This window comes from Aethalodelphis obliquidens, unplaced genomic scaffold (assembly GCF_003676395.1).
Source record: "Aethalodelphis obliquidens isolate GAN/ISIS:26980383/991018 unplaced genomic scaffold, ASM367639v1 scaffold76, whole genome shotgun sequence".
Taxonomy (NCBI): Eukaryota; Metazoa; Chordata; class Mammalia; order Artiodactyla; family Delphinidae; genus Aethalodelphis; species Aethalodelphis obliquidens.
In genome coordinates, this window is record NW_020838020.1 from 1 (window position 1) to 21,080 (window position 21,080).

At 36.0% G+C, this 21,080-nt stretch overlaps 1 long non-coding RNA gene across 1 annotated transcript; it reads left to right on the top strand.

Annotated features, from left to right (window-relative positions):
- Positions 1 to 19,361, top strand: LOC113612396 (uncharacterized). Its single transcript, XR_003429847.1, has 3 exons — positions 1 to 100; positions 10,411 to 10,527; positions 16,637 to 19,361. It is a non-coding gene; the product is annotated as an uncharacterized LOC113612396 (long non-coding RNA).
- The last annotated feature ends 1,719 nt before the right edge of the window (positions 19,362 to 21,080 follow it).

Sequence of the window (21,080 nt, forward strand, 5' to 3'; positions counted from 1 at the left end):
TCCCCTCAGCTCGAGAGAGGCTATATTCATCTGTGTTAATCACTGCTATGTTTCCTGAACATACCTATAAAACATACTGAAGAAGGGTGCCTGAAATTTCGTAAGGGATCAATCAGTTTTCTTGGCTGAATGAAGAAATATGTTCATAAATTAATGAACAAATCTCTGGGGTTTCTGAATTAAGGACTAATGGGAAGAGGAAGGCAAATGGTTGGGACAGGGTACTGCAAGCAGTAGTATTTGGAGTACTCTGATAGCTATCCTAATAGATAACATTTTGTTCCTTTAAATAGTTTTAATGAGAGAGCTGGGAACTAGGGACACACAGCATCAAGGTTTTTGTAATGCATTCTGTAGAGTTCTTTTTAAGTGTGTACAAATATCATTCAAAATATATGCATGCATATAAACCTCTGTTACTTTATTCAGTGCTTTACAATAGCCCCTCAAGGAAGGGGTAGTATCAACTATCAGTGTCCTTCCTTTATGTTGAGCTTAATTTATTCAAAGTTACATTGTAATTTATTTGTAACTGTGAAACTAGACATAGTTATTTAGTAGGCCTTCCCTAGAAACCTATCACGTTAATAAAACCAACAAAAATTTTTTCAGTTTCCAATGATACACACACTGCAGACTCTGTCTTGATCACTGTAGCTTTGTAGTATAGTCTGAAGTGAGGGTGACTGATTCCTCCAGCTCCATTTTTCTTTCTCAAGATTGCTTTGGTTATTTGGGGTCTTTTGTGTTTTCATACAAACTGTAAAACTTTTTGTTCTGGTTCTGTGAAAAATGCCATTGGTAGATTGATAGGGATTGCCTTGAGTCTGTAGATTGCTTTGGGTAGTGCAGTCATTTTCACAATGTTGATTTTTCCAATCCAAGAACATGGTATATCTCTCCATCTGTTTGTATTGTCTTTGATTTCTTTCATCAGTGACTTACATTTTTCTGCATAGAGTTCTTTTGTCTCCTTAGGTAGGTTTATTCCTAGGTATTTTATTCTTTTTCTTGCAATGGTAAATGAGAGTGTTTCCTCAATTTCTCTTTAAGATTTTTTGTTATTAGTTATAGGAATGCAAGCAATTTGTGCATTAATATGTATCCTGCTGCTTTACCAAATTCATTGATTAGCTCAACTAGTATTCTGGTAGCATCTTTAGAATTCTCTATGTACAGTATCATGTCATTTGCTAAAAAGTGAGTTTCACTTTGTTTTTTTAAATTAATTAATTTGTTTATTTTTGGCTGCATTGGGTTTTCATTGCTGTTTGCAGGCTTTCTCTAGTTGCGGGGAGCAGGGGCTACTCTTTCGTTGCAGTGTACAGGCTTCTCACTGTGGTGGCCCCTCTTGTTTCAGAGCACAGGCTCTAGGCACGTGGGCTTCTGTAGTTGTTGCACGTGGGCTCAGCAGTTGTGGATCAAGGGCTCTTGAGCACAGGCTCAGTATTTGTGGCGCATGGGTCTACCTGATCTGCGGCACGTGGGATCTTCCCAGACCAGGGCTTGAACCCATGTCCAGTGCATTGGCAGGAGGATTCTTAACCACTGTGCCACCAGGGAAGCCCTACTTCTTCTTTTCTGATATGGATTTCTTTTTCTTCTCTGATTGCAGTAGCTAAAATTTCCAAAATTATGTCAGATAATAGTGATGAGAGTGGGCACCCTTGTTTTGTTCCTCATCTTAGAGGAAATGGTTTCAGTTTTTCACCATTGAGAAAGATTTTGACTGTGGGTTTGTCATATATAGCCTTTATTATGTTGAGGTAGGTTCCTTCTATGCCAGTTTCTGGAGAGTTTTTATCATAAATGGGTGTGAATTTTGTTGAAAGATTTTTCTGCATCTTTTCTGATTAGCATATGGTTTTTATCCTTCAATTTGTTAATATGGTGTATCACATTGTTTGATTTGCATATTTTGAAGAATATCATACCTGGGATAAACCCCACTTAAACATGTTGTATGATCCTTTCAATGTGCTTGGATCCTATTTGTTAGTATTTTGTTGAGGATTTTTGCATCTATGTTCATCAGTGATATTGACCTGTAGATTTCTTTCTTTGTGACTTCTTTGTCTGGTTTTGGTATAGGGTGATGGTGGCCTTGTAGAATGAGTTTGGGAGTGTTTGTCCCTCTGCTATATTTTGGAAGAGTTTGAGAAGGATGGGTGGTAGTTCTTCTCTAAATGTTTGAAAGAATTCACCTGTGAAGCCCTCTGGTCCTGAGCTTTTGTTTGTTGGAAGACTTTTAATCACAATTTCAGTTTCAGTGCTTATGATTTGTCTGTTTATATTTTCTATTGCTTCCTGGTTCAGTCTTGGAAGGTTGTACTTTTCTAAGAATTTGTCCATTTCTTCCAGGTTGTCCATTTCATCGGCATATAGTTGCTTGTAGTAGTCTCTCATGATCCTTTGTATTTCTGCAGTATCAGTTGTTACTCCTCCTTTTTCATTTCTATTTCTGTTGATTTGAGCCTTGCCCCTTCTTTTGTTGATGTGTCTGGCTAATGGTTTACCAATTTTGTTTATCTTCTCAAAGAACCAGTTTTTACTTTTATTGATCTTTGCTGTTATTTCCTTCATTTCTTTTTCATTTATTTCTGATCTGATCTTTATGATTTCTTTCCTTCTGTTAACTTTGGGGTTTTTTGTTCTTCTTTCTCTAATTGTTTTAGGTGTAAGGTGAGGGGATTTATTTGAGATTTTTCTTGTTTCGTGAGGTAGGATTTCATTGCTGTAAACTTCCCTCTTAGAACTGCTTTTGCTGCATCCCATAGGTTTTGTCATTGTGTTTTCATTGTCATTTTTCTCTAGGTTTTTTTTTTTTTTTTGCTGTATGTTGGCCTCTTACTGTTGTGGCCTCTCCCGTTGCGGAGCACAGGCTCCGGACGAGCAGGCTCAGTGACCATGGCTCATGGGCCAAGCCGCTCCACAGCATGTGGGATCTTCCCAGACTTGGGCACGAATCCATGTCCCCTGCATCGGCAGGCGGACTCTCAACCACTGTGCCACCAGGGAAACCCTAGGTATTTTTTGATTACCTCTGACTTCTTCAGTGATTTCTTGGTTATTTAGTAGCATATGGTTTAGTCTCCATGTGTTTGTATTTTTTACAGTTTTTTTCCTGTAATTGATCTCTAGTCTCATAGCATTGTGGTCGGAAAAGATACTTGATACAATTTCAGTTTTCTTAAATTTACCAAGGCTTGATTTGTGACCCAATATATGATCTATCCTGGGGAATGTTCCATGTGTACTTTAGAAGAAAGTGCATTCTGTTGTTTTGGTTGGAATGCCCTATAAATATCACTTAAGTCCATCTTGTTTAATGTGTCATTTGAAGCTTGTGTTTCCTTATTTATTTACATTTTGGATGATCTGGCCATTGGTGAAAGGTGTTAAAGTCCCCTACTATTATTGTGTTACTGTTGATTTTCCCTTTTATGGCTGTTACATTTGCCTTAAGTATTGAGGTGCTCCTATGTTGGTTGCATAAATATTTACAATTGTTCTATCTTCTTCTTGGATTGATCCCTTGATCAGTTTGTAGTATCCTTCTTTGTCTCTTGTAATAGTCTTTATATTAAAGTCTATTTTGCCTGAGAATTGCTACTCCAGCTTTCTTTTGACTTGAATTTGTATGGAATAACTTTTTCCATCCCCTCACTTTCAGTCTGTGTGTGTCCCTAGGTCTGAAGTGGGTCTCTTGTAGATAGCATATATACAGGTCTTTTTTGTGTACCCATCCAGCCAGTCTGTGTGTTTTGGTTGGATAACTTAATACATTTACATTTAAGGTAATTATTGATATGTATGTTCTTAGTACCATTTTCTTAATTGTTTCGGGTTCATTATTGTAGGTCTTTTCCTTATTTTGTGTTTCCCTCCTAGAGAAATTCCTTTAGCATTTGTTGTGAATCTGGTTTGGTGTTGCTCAGTTCTCTTCACTCTTGTTTGTCTGTAAAGGTTTTAATTTCTCCGTTGAATCTGAATGAGATCCTTGCTGGGTAGTGTAATCTTGGTTGTAGGATGTAGGTTCCCTTTCATCACTTTAAATATGTCTTGCCACTCCCTTCTGTCTTGCAGAGTTTCTGCTGAGAGATCAGCTATTAAGCTTATGGGGATTCTCTTGTATGTTTATTTTTTGCTTTTCCCTTGCTGCTTTTAATATTTTATCTTTGTATTTAATTTTTGATAGTTTGATTAATATGTGTCTTGGCATGTTTCTCCTTGGGTTTATCCTGTATGGGACTCTCTGCACTTCCTGGACTTGATTGACTGTTTTCTTTCCCATATTAGGGAAGTTTTTGACTGTAATCTCTTCTTATATTTTCTCAGACCCTTTCTTTTCCTCTTCTTCTTCTTGGACCCTTATACTTCGAATGTTGGTGCATTTAATGTTGAGTCATAGGCCTCTAAGGCTGTCTTCATTTCTTTTCATTCTTTTTTCTTTATTCTTCTCTTCTGCATTTATTTCCACTATTCTATCCACTATTTCCACTATTCTATCTTCCAGCTCACTTATCCATTCGTCTGCCTCATTTTTTCTGCTATTGATTCCTTCTACAGTGTTTTTAATTTCACTTATTGTGTTGTTCATCATTGTTTGTTTGCTCTTTATTTCTTCTATGTCCTTGTTAAATGTTTCTTGTATTTTCTGTTCTATTTCCAAGATTTTGGATCATCTTTACTATCATTACTCTGAATTCTTTTTCAGGTAGACTGCCTATTTCCTCTTCATTTGTTTGATCTGTTGGGTTTTTACCTTGCTCCTTCATCTGTTGCATATTTCTCTGTCTTCTCATTTTGTTTAACTTAACGTGCAGGCTCAGCGGCCATGGCTTATGGACCCAGCCACTCTGTGGCATGTGGGATCTTCCCAGACCGGGGCATGAACCCATGCCCCCTGCATCGGCAGGCAGACTCTCAACCACTGCGCCACCAGGGAAGCCCTGGGGTCTCCTTTTTGCAAGGCTGCACATTCATCATTCCTCTTATTTCTGGTGTCTGCCCCCAGTGGGTGAGGTTGGTTCAGTGGCTTGTGTAGGCTTCCTGGCGAGGGGAATGGTGCCCATGTTCTGGTGGGTTGAGCTGGATCTTGTCCCTCTGGTTGGCAGGGCCATGTCTGGTGGTGTTTTGGGTGTCTGTGAACTTAGTATGACTTTAGGCAGCCTCTCTGCTAATGGGTGGTGGTGTGTTCCTGTCTTGCTAGTTGTTTGGCATGGGGCATGCAGCACTGGAGCTTGCTGTCCATTGGGTGGAGCTGCATCTTAGTGTTAAGACGGAGATCTCTGGGGACCCGTCACCGATTAATATTACATGAATCACCAGAGACCTCTTGGTGAGGTCTCTGGTGATCCATGAGTCTGTCTGGTGTCCTGGACTCGGCTCTCTTGCTTCACTGGCTCAGGCCCAACACCCGGCCGGAGTACCAAGACCTTGTCAGATGCAAGGCATAGAAGAAAAGGAAAATAAAATAAAATAAAACCAAACAGAGAGAACTCCAAAATAAATGGTAAAAACAAAACTAAACAGAGAAAGTCACACAAAGAAACATACATATACACACTCACAAAAAGAAGAAAAAAAAAAAAAGTACAGACTGAACCCCAAGAGAAATGGTAAAAGCAAAACATAAAATCACACAAAGAAACATACACACACATGCTCACAAAACGAAAAAAAAAAGCGAACAGACAGAAAGAACCCCAAGACAAATGATAAAAGCAAAATTAAATGGCAAAATCACAGAAAGAAACACACACACACACTCAGAAAAAAGAGAAAAAAAAAAAAAAAAGGAAGAGAGCAACCAAACCAATAAATAAACCCACATATGAAAACAGACACTAAAAACTAAACTAAACTAAACATAAAACCGAAAACAAATCAAATGCAGAAAGCAAACCCCAAGTCTACAGTTTCCCCCAAAGTCCACTGCCTCAACTTTGGGAACACTGATTGTCTATTCAGGTATTACACACATGCAGTGTTTACCAAGCTGATTGTAGGGATTTAACCCGCTGTTCCTGAGGCTGCACAGAGAGATTTCCCTTTCTCTTCTTTGTTCGCACAGCTCCTGGGGTTCAGCATTGGTTTTGGCCCCACCTCTGCATGTAGGCCACCCTCAGGCGTCTGTTCCCAACCAGACAGGAGGGAGTTAAAGCAGTGGCTGATTAGGGCTCTCTTGCTCACTCAGGCCAGGGAGAGGGAAGGATATGGTAGTCACAATTGGAATGCGGGGCATGCCTGTGGTGGCAGAGCCCAGCATGATGTTGCAATGTTCAACTCCCAGGGAAGTTGACCCTGGATGACAGGACCCTGGCAGTGGTGTGCTGCACAGGCTCACACAAGGTGTGGGTAGTGACCTGCGTTTGCACACAGTATCTTTGGGGGCAGCATTCGCAGCAGTAGCGGTCTGTGCCTGCCTCTGGGGTCTGAGATGATAGCCACTGCTTGTGCCCATCTCTGGAGCTTGCTTAGGTGGTGCTCTGCTGCCTGTGGGTACACAGAGCAGGAAGCCCCTCTCCTTGTGTACCCCGCAACAATGGTCTCTTGCTTCTCCTGCACGTCCAGACTTTTCCCAGACTCCCTCCCAGCTAGCTGTGGTGCATTAGACCCCTTCAGGCTGTCTTCATGAAGCCAACCCCAGTCCTCTCTTTGGGGTCTGCCCTATGAAGCCCGAGCCTCAACTTCCAGCCCCCACCTGCCCCAGCAGGTGAGCAGAAAACAGTCTCAGATGGTGAGTACTGGTTGGCACCATTCCTCTATGCAGGAATCTCTCAGCTTTGCCCTCCGCACCCCTGTAGCTGCACTCTCCTCTGTGGCTCCAAAGCTTCCCCCACTACGCTCCCTACCAGTGAGAGGGATTCCTTGTGTGTGGAAACGTTTCCCCCTTCACAGCTCCCTCCCATAGGTGCAGGTCCCATCCCTATTCTTTTGTTTCTTTTTCTTTTGCCTTACCCACATATGTGGGGATTTTCTTGCCTTTTTGGAAGTCTGAGGTCTTCTGCCAGTGTTCAGTAGGTGTTCTGTAGGAGTTATTCCACATGTAGATGTATTTTTGATGTATTTGTGGGGAGGGAGTTGATCTTCACGTCTTACTCCTCTGCCATCTTGTAGGTCTATATAAATGTTTTCTTAAGCCCAGTTTATCACTGATACAGTCATCTTCCTTCTGTCTCCCTCTACCTCTTTTCTCTTTTATCCTTCCTTATTTCTTCTTTTTCTCTTTTTTCCTTTCATTTTGGCATTGGTTTCATTTTTACCATTTAGGGATTTTAATACAAAGTTCAATTTTAGAGTTAAGAAGAGAATGCAGTGATAAAGTAGTATTAGTAGTAGTAGTAACTGTAACAAGTGGCAGTAACAGCAGCAGGATCAACGTTATTATCATCTTCATTATCACCATGATAATTTTCACCTTAACTCATGCAAATGTTGCCTGATTTTAAATACCAGCATTGTGTTTACCTAAGTGTGTAGTGAAATTCTCTTCCTTAATTTATGAAAATGTCATCATAGAATAAAAAGACACAATGGCAGAATTTGGAATAAATACGTATCCTTATAGAAGAGTAGGAAATTAAATACAGTAAGAGTTGTTATATTTTTAAAGCTTTGGTGAGAGACCAAAAGAACTTAATATTGTACGTTAGATTTTTCGAATATTAGGGGATTTAATATAACTTAATTTTTCTGGTACTTCATTTGAAATAGTTCTGCTTCTTCAGCATAGTAGAAATTGATTAACTAGAAATACAGCTTGTCCTGATTCTTTACTAAATTCCACATCATATAAGTTTAAAGTTATACAGACTTAAAGTCATACATTAAGTTGATGGGTAATTTAAAATTAGAAAAAAGGCATGTTCAAAATATTGACTTATTTGTAACTATTTTTCTCTGCTTCTCACGTTCACTTTAAATATATCAAATGAAGTGCTCACATAGTAATAGAGACGGTCAGGGTCTAAATGAATAGATAAAAATTTCAGAATAAATACGAGAATTAATATCTCAAGCCCCCACCAAAATTTCTTGTTTGAAAATATATTATGACAGATAGGATATATTTAAGATGTAGGAAATACTTAAGATGCATTTGTGGAAATATATTCAAGGGAAATTAATAAATATGAAATAAACAGGAAAATATTTTATAGGGTATCTCTGCTTGAAGACTGAACTGTATTCTCTCCTAGAAAATTCTAGATATCAACTAACAGGTTAGTCAGAGATTTAAAGTGTCATTTAAAAATTAATGATATATAACAAAGATTTCATTTTAGGGTTTAAAATTATAATGTTAAAATATTATTTGAGGATGTGTAGATACATACAAAAATTAAAATAATTTTAATAATTTAATTTCAATAATTATCAGGCATTCTTCCCAAATTAATACTATTTTCTGAAAACAGAGGTTATAATTTTGCCTTTTTTCTTGCTGAAAAAATAGTACAGTTTTCCCCTATTATCTGAAAGTAGAGGGTTCCAATGAAAATTTTCATTAGTAGAAATGATACAAGGGAAAGAAGCAATTAACTTTTTTTCATAAAAGCTAAACTCCTCTTTGGATTTCTTTCCATTAGTGAAAACAGATACTAATGTAGTTCTTTTGTAAAAGTAAAGTGGCATAAATTGAACTTTAGAAGAGTGGGGCATACCTGTATTCCATACTCTTTTTCTCCCATTCACATGGATATTTTTCTGTGAAATGAGTCTCTTGATCCAAAGAACTATGAACCAAAGAGACAATCTGTCGCACCCACACATAATGTATTTTAATGGAACAGAGAGAACATTCTAATCAATGCTTGTCTCTTTAGTTTCCTTTAATTGAGATGAGTACCAGCCATTTTCATTTTCTTCCATGATAATGAATTTTAAAGAGTCCAAGCCAGTTGTTTGTCAAAATGCTCTCCATATTGTTTGTTTGTTTTCTCACAATTAGATTCAAGTTAAACATTGTTGGAAAGGATGAAACATAGGTGATTATTAGCTAAGGTTTTATTACCAGGTGATAGATGAAAAGTCTTAAGATGCTGATCACTATTTACATGTGCTGCTCTTTTTTGTCAGGTGTCAATGCTTGGGGCAGTGATCTCTGACCAGAACTGGAATAGGGTCATTTGAAATATTTGGTAGGCAGATTAATAATGACTCTCCTTCCCCCACCTCCCCACCCCATCCTCTGGTTATTCCATCAAACACTAATGTAGGTAATTCTGTGAAGGCACTTTGCAGATGGAGTTAAGGTTACTAAGTGACTTTAAGAAGAAGTTGACTATTCTGAATTATTTGGGAGGGCCCAATCTCACGAGCCTTTAAAAGGAGTGTAATGAACAAGTGAAAAAAGTATTTCACCATGTTAAGTGTTAGCAAGGGTATGTCGCTTAGATTCAGAGCAACATTCCCAAGTTAGCATAATCAGTCAGTTTTCTTAAGGTTAATATGTGTTAAAAGGGTACATCCCACATTGTTATGGGTTTCCTCCTACCTAGATACCACTCTTTGCTCTCAGATATGAGAAATCCATTTAATACCCCATGGTTTCCCAAGATTATTATAAATAGACATCAACCTTGCCTGTTCCTATATCTTTTGCTGCTATAAACTCACTAATTTCCCTGTGTCATTCTCTAGAATTCATGTGTACCCATGTATAAACATGGTTTACACTCTCTCTCTCTCTCTATATATATATATTTTTTTATATATATATATAATTAAAATATATGTTAATAATATCTTAATTTAACGATATATTAGAATCCAGATATTTTCTAGCCCTGTCTACCAAGAAAACCTAGAAGCAATGACACTGTAGTAGCAATGAACACACCCAGCATTCAAATTTTGCTTTCTATTAAAAAGAGCCAGCTCTTTGCAGAAATGGTTGATTCTAGGGCTGGGATAGAAAATATACAACAGGATCCACTTGTATACTTTGTCTTATGCTTTTAGCAAAGGGAAAAGCGATTGAAGGAATTTGACCAGATAAAAAAAATCTGATTTATGCTTGAATAAAATTACTCTGGTTCTTCTGTCAGGGACATAGAATAGGATGCTATTATATTAATGAGGATGACAGAAGATGGTGGAAGTAGGGAGAAGCAGTCAGTTTCTAGATATGTATTGAAAATGAAGTTGGAGTATTCTGATTCATTTGGAGGAGAAATAGAATGTATATCTAAGGGTGGTTTGTGTATGAGAAAGAGGGAAAGAACTTAAATGTAACCCTTACCCAACCTCCAGGGTTTTTTTGGTCTGAGCTACTGAGTATAAGTTTTCAAAAGGTGAGATGGAGAAACACTGTGAGAGAAGAAAATTGGTGGTGGGGGGTGAAAGATCAGAAAATCAGTTGTGTGCATGTTTATTTAGATCCATCTTTTGCCTTCTATGTAGAATTACACATTGGCTGTGAATCTATATTTAAGTGCAGAAATCTGGACTAAAGATATAAATCTGGGGATCATCTGCCTATTTCTCATATTTAACTTTGAGACTGGATCAAATCACCAGGTAAGTGAGTGAATGTACATAGGGTAAAGAATCCCCAGACTTAAACTTAGGGCACTACTAAGTTCACTGTATTTTAGATCCATAGTCCTAAATACAATTCCATCTAAAATATTGTTTTTGCTAAATTGAATTTTAATTATGACCATCACTGCCTTAAAAAAGTGACTTAGAATGGAGATTTTAGGCCCTATGAGGATACAAGTGAAGTTAGATTTTGGGGGCTGAAGTGCTTTAATAACCATTTCCTGAACTTTCTACCAGCTACTAAAATTATTCTGATAATGGCGGAAATTTAATTTGTTACCACAGTGTGTATAGGGGGTTAAAGCACACATTTTGTTATTTTAACTACTCTGTTTTGGCCTATAAATTCATAAAACTTCTGCATTTCATTTCATGACAAATATTTGTCTTAATATAAATTAAAAACTCTCTGTGAATATATACCAGGTTTAGCCTATCTTTAAATTTGTCTCTCAGATAGCTGTCTAACCCTAGATTTTGAGTGGTTCATCTTCAAATCAAGTGATATAAATAGCTATATGGCTTAATCGTTTAATTTATAGGGTGTGGAATGCTGGAATCATATTCTCTATTACTTAGTTTGGGTACATTTTGCAATCCCATTAAATGTCAATTTCCTAATCTATAAAGTGGATTCAATAATAATACTTACAAGGATAGTGTTAGTTATTAGAGAAAATCTGTTTAAAATGCTTAAATTAATAAGTAATAGCTAGCTATTGTTATCATGTATATAACTAACACAATCTCTAACATTACTGAACAAAGGTCATATATTTAAGAAATTCATCATCTCCTTTAGAAAACATCCAGCCCATAGAAAGTACTTAATATGTAGTTATTATTCTGATTATTATTGCCTTTCATTTCAAGGTCAAGAGAAGAAGCTGCTTCCCTGTAATAATTCCATGTAAAATTATTTTAAAAACTTATACTATTATTTCATAGGTACTTTTACTTCCAGGGATTATAAACAATTCCTAAAAATAATTTTCTTTCTTTTATGAAATATTTGGATAGCAAATATCAAACTTTTTGAAAATAATGAATATTTTCTATAGGATATTTTTTATTTCATTTAATTATGTTCTTATACTTAATAATTTATGGATAATTAGAATTGTAATAAAATATTTCACATATGTATTAAGTTTAGTATTTCTTGTGTAGTTATAATTTCTTTAGTTCATTCCATTCTTCAAAATTTGACATATGCTTCTCTGAAACCTGACACTTGCAGACTCATGAAATGGGACAGCTAATTTGAATTTCTGGTAGACACATTCACAAATTCATGTTTAAAATGCTGCTTTGCAAAACTTACCATTCTACCTTTAGCTGAGATCATCTTTTCTCTAAGCACTTTTCAATTTTTTCTGTCCCTTTTGTGTGTTTCAAATTTGGAGTATAAGACTGGTACCCAGGAACTATTTCACATTCATACAATTGATATAGAAAAATAATTTAACATTTTAGGTATATTTTTCTCTGCTGAAAGATACCTATAAATTAAGACATGCTTACTTTTCTGCCTAGCACTGTAACCATCTGCTTAAAAAGTGCTGATTAAATATGATATTTCAGGTCCTTCTTTAAATGAGACACACACATTTCATTTTGGGCTCTACTGAACAATTCTGAATTCCACTCAAAATGACAGTTCAGGTTTGTTCTTTCTGCTCACAGAAATTTGCAAAACTTCCATGTTTTTGAGATGATCTTTCTAGAGAGTATCTAAATGGGGTGAAGTCAACTGCTTGCTAGACCTTACAGGACAGCAGCTATCTACACAGCCTTCTACAGTCCTCCAACACATGGGCTGTCTGGTTTTTAAGCCATTAGATTCATTAGCAGATTCCATTAAGTTCTAGTAGAATAAGAAACTACAACTCCTGTAAATCAGAGCTTGACAAGCTGTAAATACGAGGTGTATGGTGTCTGGGTTAAAGCACAGGCTTTGGAATTCAACAGAACAGGGGCCTCATTGCTTACAGTTTGACCTTGGGACTATTTATGTTCTGGGTCTCATTTTCTCCAATTAAAGAATAGAGATAGTAAAAGCCACCTCACAAATTGTTGGACAGAATAAATAAGCTCATATACGTGTATAGTATCTGATATTCATTAATACCAAGGAAGATAACTATTCTGTGAAATGTGTCATTATTCTTGGGACTAACCTTGTTTTACTACAGGTAATAGAACCATTCAGCTTAGCAACACAACCCCACACAATACGTGAGAAAATCAAAACCAAGAATGTATTTTGGGGGGGAATATCCCTCTTTTTGTAGCTGACCATTCTTCAACCTTTAGGTCCAGCTGCAGGCTAAATTCGTGTTGGGTTTTTTTCCCCTCACTTTTCCTTCTTTTAAAAAAATTGAAGTATAGTTGATTTACAACGTTGTTGTGTTTTAACTCGGGTCTACCTACTGCTCAATCACCATAATCTTGCTCTAGAACTGGGGTGTTGCCACCATTTTCCTGAGGAGAAAAATCATCAAACCTATCAGAGAACACTAGTATCTTGGGTAAGCCAGACCACAGCCTGGGATATTGGAACTTAGCTCTCTGCTCACTTCTATAGTCATGCCAGCTCTCTAATTTGTCACTTTGCTTCTTGGCCTCAGCTGTATCCTTTGACAATGTAGATGGGATTTATAGCCTGGATACACTTGTGGCAAGCACTGTTGGATCACTATCCCATAGCAATCATGCCTTCTTCCTTGCTACCATGATTTTGTTTTTGTTTGTATAACAGTATGCCCAATCTTGGATGTGAACTGTTCCACTTCAGCTAATCATATTCCCTTTTACTAGTTATTGTTTTAGAAAAACCCAGTTTTCACCAATAAGATGTAAGAGGAAGACAACTGAAAGATGTTTAGAACGATTATTTTCCTGATGAAAATGAGAGCTATATAGGGAGAAAACTCTTTGTTTTTGCCACCACCTTTTACTGTTTTGAATATTATCATGTGAGGTGATCCAAAACTTGAAGCTGATGCAGTGATCTTTTAAATACTAGGTGACAAACCTGGGGATGGAATTCAAGGCAGTGATGAACAGAGCAGGCAAGAACCCAGGTCCTTGAAGCCGTCACAGATGTGTCAAAGAGCCCCGAGACTGCCCAGTTCTGGGGTTTCTGTTAGTATCATTTTACCAAACTTCAATTGGCTTTCAGCTGTATTTAGCCAGAATATCCTGATTCAAACAATATGCATAGTAATAACTGAGAGTTCATTTTAAAAATTGTATTAGCATTTAAGTGATCTAAACCTTCTTTGCCAAAGGATCCACTAAATCAGAAATTTCCTACTTTTTCATGAACAATTAACTAAGCAAAAAAAGAAAGTCAGCTTGGGACTTATTTCACTTTATTTTAATTTACTTGCTTCTTTTCTTTTTGTAGGGAAGAACATGTATTTATTCCAACAGTCACTTATCATGTCCTCAATATAATGAAGAAGTGCCTGTAAGGAGCAGATAATTGACAAAGAGAGATGAAATTTGCTCATAAATAACTATAATACAGAGCAAATATGATGAATAAGCAATAAAAAAAGTAAGATGTGGTTTATTGAAAGTAGAAAGATTACTACCATTAAGCTATTTCTATACCACATATCCTAAAGAAAGGAAATGAGAATCTTGGAGTAATGCAGAGAATTAAAGTTTTGAAGTGGGAAAAATCTGAGTTTGGTTTACTGCAGCTTACCAGAGGAATGACCCTGCATAAGTTAATTAAAATCTCTGTCTTGAAAATTGCATATTTGTAAAATGATGATAATCACACTTTCTTGAAGTAGATTAAATGATGCATATAAAATCCTTGGAGCATATTTGTCACTCCACGCATTTTAATTTTCTCATTCATTTTGGATGTATAAACCAATGTTTTGATATAAGGAGGGTAATTATATTATAGTTGAATATTGCATTAATATGAATTTTTATTCATTCATTCAATATTTGTTCTTAAAACAACTCTAAAATGTAGGCAATAGAGTTAACATCATCTATAATGTCAGAAAAGTGGATTTAGGTGCTGTTTTGTTTTGTGACAAGTAAACTAAATAAGAACCTATATGGCCTAAAATCCAGTCTCATTTTTGCAATAACCTGGCCCGTGGCCATGAGTGTGCAAGTAACCTCTCCTACCCACACTTAACACTTTATAAACTAGAAATATTCAACTGGATAAACTGTAATTCCCTCAGTAACTCTTTGGCTGCTCAAGTGATGTAGTTTTCAAGAGAACAGAATCTGAGACTCGAAGTTACATACTTTAATTTTGAGTCCAATATTTTTTTGATGGGGAGAACCTCACACTAACTATAAGTGAAGTAATAATTAAATGAATTGGACCATGGCACAAAATAGTTTAAATTCACTTTCCACTTTCAATGTCTCTAAATACATATTAATTACCCTCTGCCATTTACAGTTCCAGATTAAAACAATAATTTACCATCATAGATCAACTACATTAATTAAAAAATTGATGAGGATAAGAAAAAAGGACTGGACATCCCGGCAGCCATGAGTACAACCAATGTCCAGAACTTAGTTTCAAACACCATTCTCTAACAAAATAAGCCAAAGCTTCTTGGAATACTGGTTGGATTTAGGGCTTTACCAGGAAAAATACAAGATAAGATCAAAGTATCTTATTGTGACAAAAAATATGGACATGATATTTAAAGAACAATGGAAGGACATGTGAAAGGGACACAAGAGTAAAATTGAAAGAGCTTCCAATGGCCAAGAGTGAAACAATTTGAGCAACAAAATTAATAACATTTGTTTTTAATAACATTTATAGTGAAGTGAATTATAACACAAAGTATAAAATAAATATCCATGAATCTACACTGATATAAATAACTGAATAAATAAATAAATATGAGAGAAGAGATCAATCTTCCATAGAGAAGTATTCCAAAAAATTGATGTTGGCAATCCCCCTACAGGCAGTGGTGCTAAATCCTCCCCACTCTCCTAGCACGGGCTGTACTCAGTGACTCGATTTCAAAGACTAAAATATGCAAAGGTTTGTAGAGTGTGAGGATAGAGTAGTGGCTTCCAGTAACTTCATAGTCGAAAAACCTGCCAAACACTACCTGTAATGCAGTGTGGTATCCTGGAAGGGATATAGAAAAGGAACATTAATGGACAAACTAGCAAATGAAGTTCAGAATTTAGTTAAGAGTAATGTGCCAACGTTGGTTAGTTTTAACAACTTCTCCTTAGTAATAAAAGCTGCTAACAAAAGAGTAAACTAGGTGAGGAGTATACAGAAACACTCTGTAAATCTGTCTGTAAATCTACAACTTTGTTAAAATTCAAAGTTTATTAAAACAAAAGGAGAATTGTAATCATCAAATTTATGTCTCATTTTAATTTTTAGGTATATAGATACTGAAAAAGAATTGTATTACATAACATATAAAGAAACAGACCTTTTTTATTCAGTTGTTTTATATCTGTTATTTTATCTGTTGTAACTTTAACTGCATAATTACATTTGAAAGGCAACAGTTTTCACACATGCAAAACAGCTTATCACTCCACCAAAATGGCAGTTAAGCTACAACTGGCCTTTGACATACCTTCTGCTTTTAATAAATAACTGCTTTAGGGATGGTTTTGCTCTTATCAGCTCTAAATGTTTTATGTGTGTGAGGCGGGGGGATTGTAAGTGTTTATATGTATATGTGTGTATGCATTACAATTATCTAAGCATTTTAATTGTCACCTTGGATTTCCTGGTCACTTGTGATGTATCTTAATCTTTTAGCTATGATACATTAACAATTAAAATACTACTGCTGAGAGAATTTATGACATGAATTCTTATTAATGATGTATTTTTCCCTTACCACTATAATTAGTTGAAAGAAAAAATAACACGTCAAAAGTAATCCTCTACAAAATGAAACTTTTTCTAAAGGAAATCTAAATAATTCGTGTAGAGCAAAGGGCTTAGGGAAATGCCCTTAGCCTCTCTCCATTTCTTGTTGTGGTTGGGAGCCCACATGTATCTTGTCCTGGTGTAATTTCATTTTCCTTTCATCCCATGCAGGGACTTCTCCTGGATTGTGTTGTAGGAAGAGGATGCTGTACACTTGCTGTGCCCCTCTTTTTTCCAAGGCATGGATAACAGTGACCTTTCAGGAAGAGGAAGGAGGTAACCTAAGCATGGGCATCAGCTGCTTGGGTGATCACACATCAGTCTTGAGGATGCCAGCTGACCAGCTGTGCTTGCTCACACAGAGTTCATGGGAAATGCAAACTGTGTACCACCATCCAGTTGAAGGAGGGGCAGCTGCTGCCCTCAGGCAGTGGACAAGTCTTCACAGTTAACTTGACTTTTTAAAATTCATAAATTATTTTAAGTATTTGTGCTGCCGTAGACTTAATGAAACATATGGAGTGTTTTGTTATAGAGTCAGGGTTGAATCCTCCCTCCAAAATTACTACTTGTATAAACCATTTAGAATCCCTGAGATTTGGTTATAGTACATGCCACACGGGACCATTCATATGTACCTCACATGGCTATCTTGAAAGTAAAGTGAGATTATACACATATGCATACATGCACACACTCACATGCACACATTTACCATTGCAACTCAAATTTAAGTTGAAATCAGACGGAGTCAAGATCCTGTTAATGATTTTGCAAAGTATGCCTAAAAGACACCTAAGATATTTACTCTATGAATCATGGAGATGAAGTAGCTTAAGAAAAAGAGGTCATATTTTCAAGGAAGTAAGCATATGGCATAAATGAATTTCCATCCAAAGAGTAAAATAAAGATAATTTCTTCATTGTCTATGATTAGGCATAATTCCTGCCTCCATTGTATCTACTTTAAAGATAATGTAAATCCTATTTTGGGGGGATACTCCTTGGTCTGGATCATGTCAAGTTTGGGGAAATGGAGTGAAGTGGAATAGGGGATGAGTATGTATGTCTATAAAATCATATGTTATTGTTAGTGTATGTGTTGACTCAATCTTTAGGAATATTAACATCTAAAACCTGCTGCTGCTGTAGAGTAATTTTGCAGAGATTCTTTTGTAAGCCAACCTAGCTTCCTCTTTAGGTTCTGCTCTCTCTCCAGTGCTGCTGCCCAGTCTCATCACCCAGACATAATGCTGAAGTCTCTAAAAACTTTTTTATCCTTGTGTATCTAATCTGAGGAATTTCTTTATGGCTTATCACCAATAGAATGAAAATATAGGAGTAATTTTCTTGCTTCTTCAGAGATATTTTCTATGTCCATAAATGCTTTGTCTTATCCTTTATTTCTTAAAATCTTCCTAATTAAAGTTAAGAACTTGGTTCTTTCAAAGACAACAGCTAGAAAGAATGCAGCCTAATTCTTTAGTCTGCCATAAGCCTTTAAGGTAACACCCTGAAGCAGTTACCAGCTTGAGAGTTTACAATGGAATAGAAAAAATGTTTCTAGGGAATGAAAAATACACAAAAACTTAGGTTAATATTTTAGATGTGCATTTCACCTACTTACACATTTAAAACCTTGAAGCAACCATGGAACTAGGAACCTTAAGATGGCTTGCAGACACAGAGAGAGTTAAAGGATGCATTAAGGTAATGGACAACACATTCAAAGAATGTAGATAAACATTGGAATTTCTCAGAGATGCTATGCTCCACAGCAGATAACTCAAACACGTTTATCCTATATAATAATATCCTGACTTTAGCAGCAGTTTCTACACAAATGTGTCATTTTGGAATAAAAATGAAAACTTCCACCACTTTAATGAAAAATATCAAATTGAAGAAACTAAATTTGGAGAAATAACCAACTTTTCATTTTGTAATTTAGGAGAAGTACAATAAAATCTACTAACATGAAAGAAGAAGGTTGAAGTTCCTGACAGGGACTATAATTAAGCAATAGCATATTATTTTGGTGAAGGGGGAAAAGGAAGAAAATAAACACACGAAGCCTCTGTATATCAAGAAGAATATATATCTATGAGACAAAATAAAATTTACATTGTAAATTACTGGCAGAGGAAGAAGAATGATGTGGCAATTAAATTTAAGGAGTTAAAATGTGTAAAAAGCAGGATTAAGTGAATGGTGACTAGCAACGGGAAGCAAACAATGTTGGCAATTAGTACCCTCTTTGGAAAATATTAGGAGGTTATTTCCTTGAAATGGAAATGTGAGAATTAGAAATTTAATTCCTTGACCCAAATTGTCAAGCTTCCCCAGGTAGGATATAGGCAGTGAAAGAGGCATTACATTTGACATTTCAGAGTATGTTAGTGTCCTTCGAGAGAGTGATTGTGGTGTACAATTTTTAAAAGATAAAGTATTAATTAGAGTGTTGTGAGAGGGAAGGATTCTCATATAGAGATGCATGGGAAGAGGCAGGGAAGTGAGGCAGAGTGCTTAGGCTTCTTTTCATGAGGTTTGGTCATGAGGTAAAGGAAAACGGGACATCCACTTGAGAGCAATAAAAGGTTAAAAGTGTATCCATTTAGACACTTTTGAACATGTCTGTCAGAGGGGTGAAGAGACTGTTCCAAAGTAAAGAATGAAAATTAAAAATCATTGAACAGTGATGTGAATAAAATCCTAGCAGAGGTGAAATAAGAGGGGGAAGAGCAAGTGCCTTTGAAAAGGTCAGTATGATGATGAAGATAACTTGGAAGGTTAAATGTGACTAGAAAAGGAGCACAGAGAATTTTAGTCTTTGTAACCTATATTTTCTCTTGGTATTGCCGTTTTGGGTATATGTACTCGCAACAGAGAATCTGACAATGTTGGCAAATATTTGAGACTGATTACTTGTAAGGTTTCTCAGGGTCCTGATACTCAACAATCTTAGTTTATATTGGATAAATATTGAAATCATTCCAAAATATTTTTGCCTAAGAAGTTAAAATAATAGTATGATAAATAAAAATAGAATTTTCTTGTTGTGATTAATATACCTCTGAGGTAATACAAACTTATATTTCAACAAAATATTTAATATAGAGAGGAAAAATAGGGGGAAATGTAATATGAAATCTGAAAGTTACTACAGAGAGATTTATTTTTCCAGGAAACACTGAATGAAAATATTGCCAATGGAAAGGAATTGCAATAAGCAACATTGCAAGTAAGCTCCAGATTATCAAAAGCCAGTGATTTCATTGTAGAAAATGTCATAGTCTATAAAATATCCAAGGCCATATTTACTATCTTATTAAACATTTTTATGTCAAATTCATATCATTGAAGTATAATTAAGAAAATTACATGAATTTGGACTATAGTAAATTCTAAATAATTTTCATTGGTTTCCTTCTATATGTATTTGATAAGGGTTTCATTATAGGTCATTTTAAATTTTGTAATATCTCTCTATGAACTTACAATATAATTGTCATCAGAGTTGTTCGATGTCATCATAGACTGTGTTAGGAGAACATTAGGTTATGATATTTCTTTTCAGGAAGCATATATTAATTTATAACAATGAGCATATTGATTTTATAATTTATGTAGTATTAGAAATAATTGTTCATTATAGTTGAAACTTGTGTTTCAGTGGTGTAATCAGCAAAAGATATTCTATATTTATCATTGTATTAAGAAGCTGCATTTGAAAGATTGATAGTACAGATACAATGCAAATATCATCACTGTAAAAGAAAAATTGTTCCAGACAAATTAAACAGGCAAGGAAGACTTTATTTAAGACTATTGCAATAGGGGAGAGAGATTAAGCTCAATCTCACTGACACAAAAGGCAGGGGGATTTTTAAATGCTGTGGTGAGCTAACAGAAAAAGGAGGGTTGGTCAATGTGAGTAGGCCATCTGTGTTTGCTAATTGGTGCTTGGTGCTTATCAAAGTTAGGTTTCTATTCCACCCCCCCACCCCGCCCCCGTAGATACTGGAAGACAAAGACCCTATCTTTCTCAGTAATTACATTTCAAAGGGTGACTCCAAGGTCCTGGATGAAGACATTCCTGGGTTGTAAAACCCCTGGCAGGAGGCTGAAAGAAGATTTACATCTCAAAGAGGCAAAGAAAGGCTTGCAATTTTTCTAAAGTAAATTCTCTAAGGAAAGGGAGGTTGGGAACTATAGTCAGGAAGAAACCTGTCTAATGTTTAGTCAGGCTGAGGGGAATGTGACAATCATCCTGGTCATCACCTGTCTCCTTTCTATTTATTATTAATTCATGGTCTGGCTTCACAGACCCACTTCACATACCTTACAGTAGGGACAATATGTTTTCAGTACCTAAAACCCAATCTCAACAATTTAATCTTCATGAATATAGTAAGATTTACTTAGGCTTGACTAGTGGGAAGGCAGCATGATCTTGAAGGTTATGAACAAAATTCATCATCTGAATCATTTATTCAGTTCATTGAATCATACTCTCTGCAAGCATTTTTAAATGCCTAAACTGGGGCAAGAATTTACTAATGATTCCCCGATTCGCAGAGACTATATAGTGAACTTAGTTCACTAAACTAAGTTT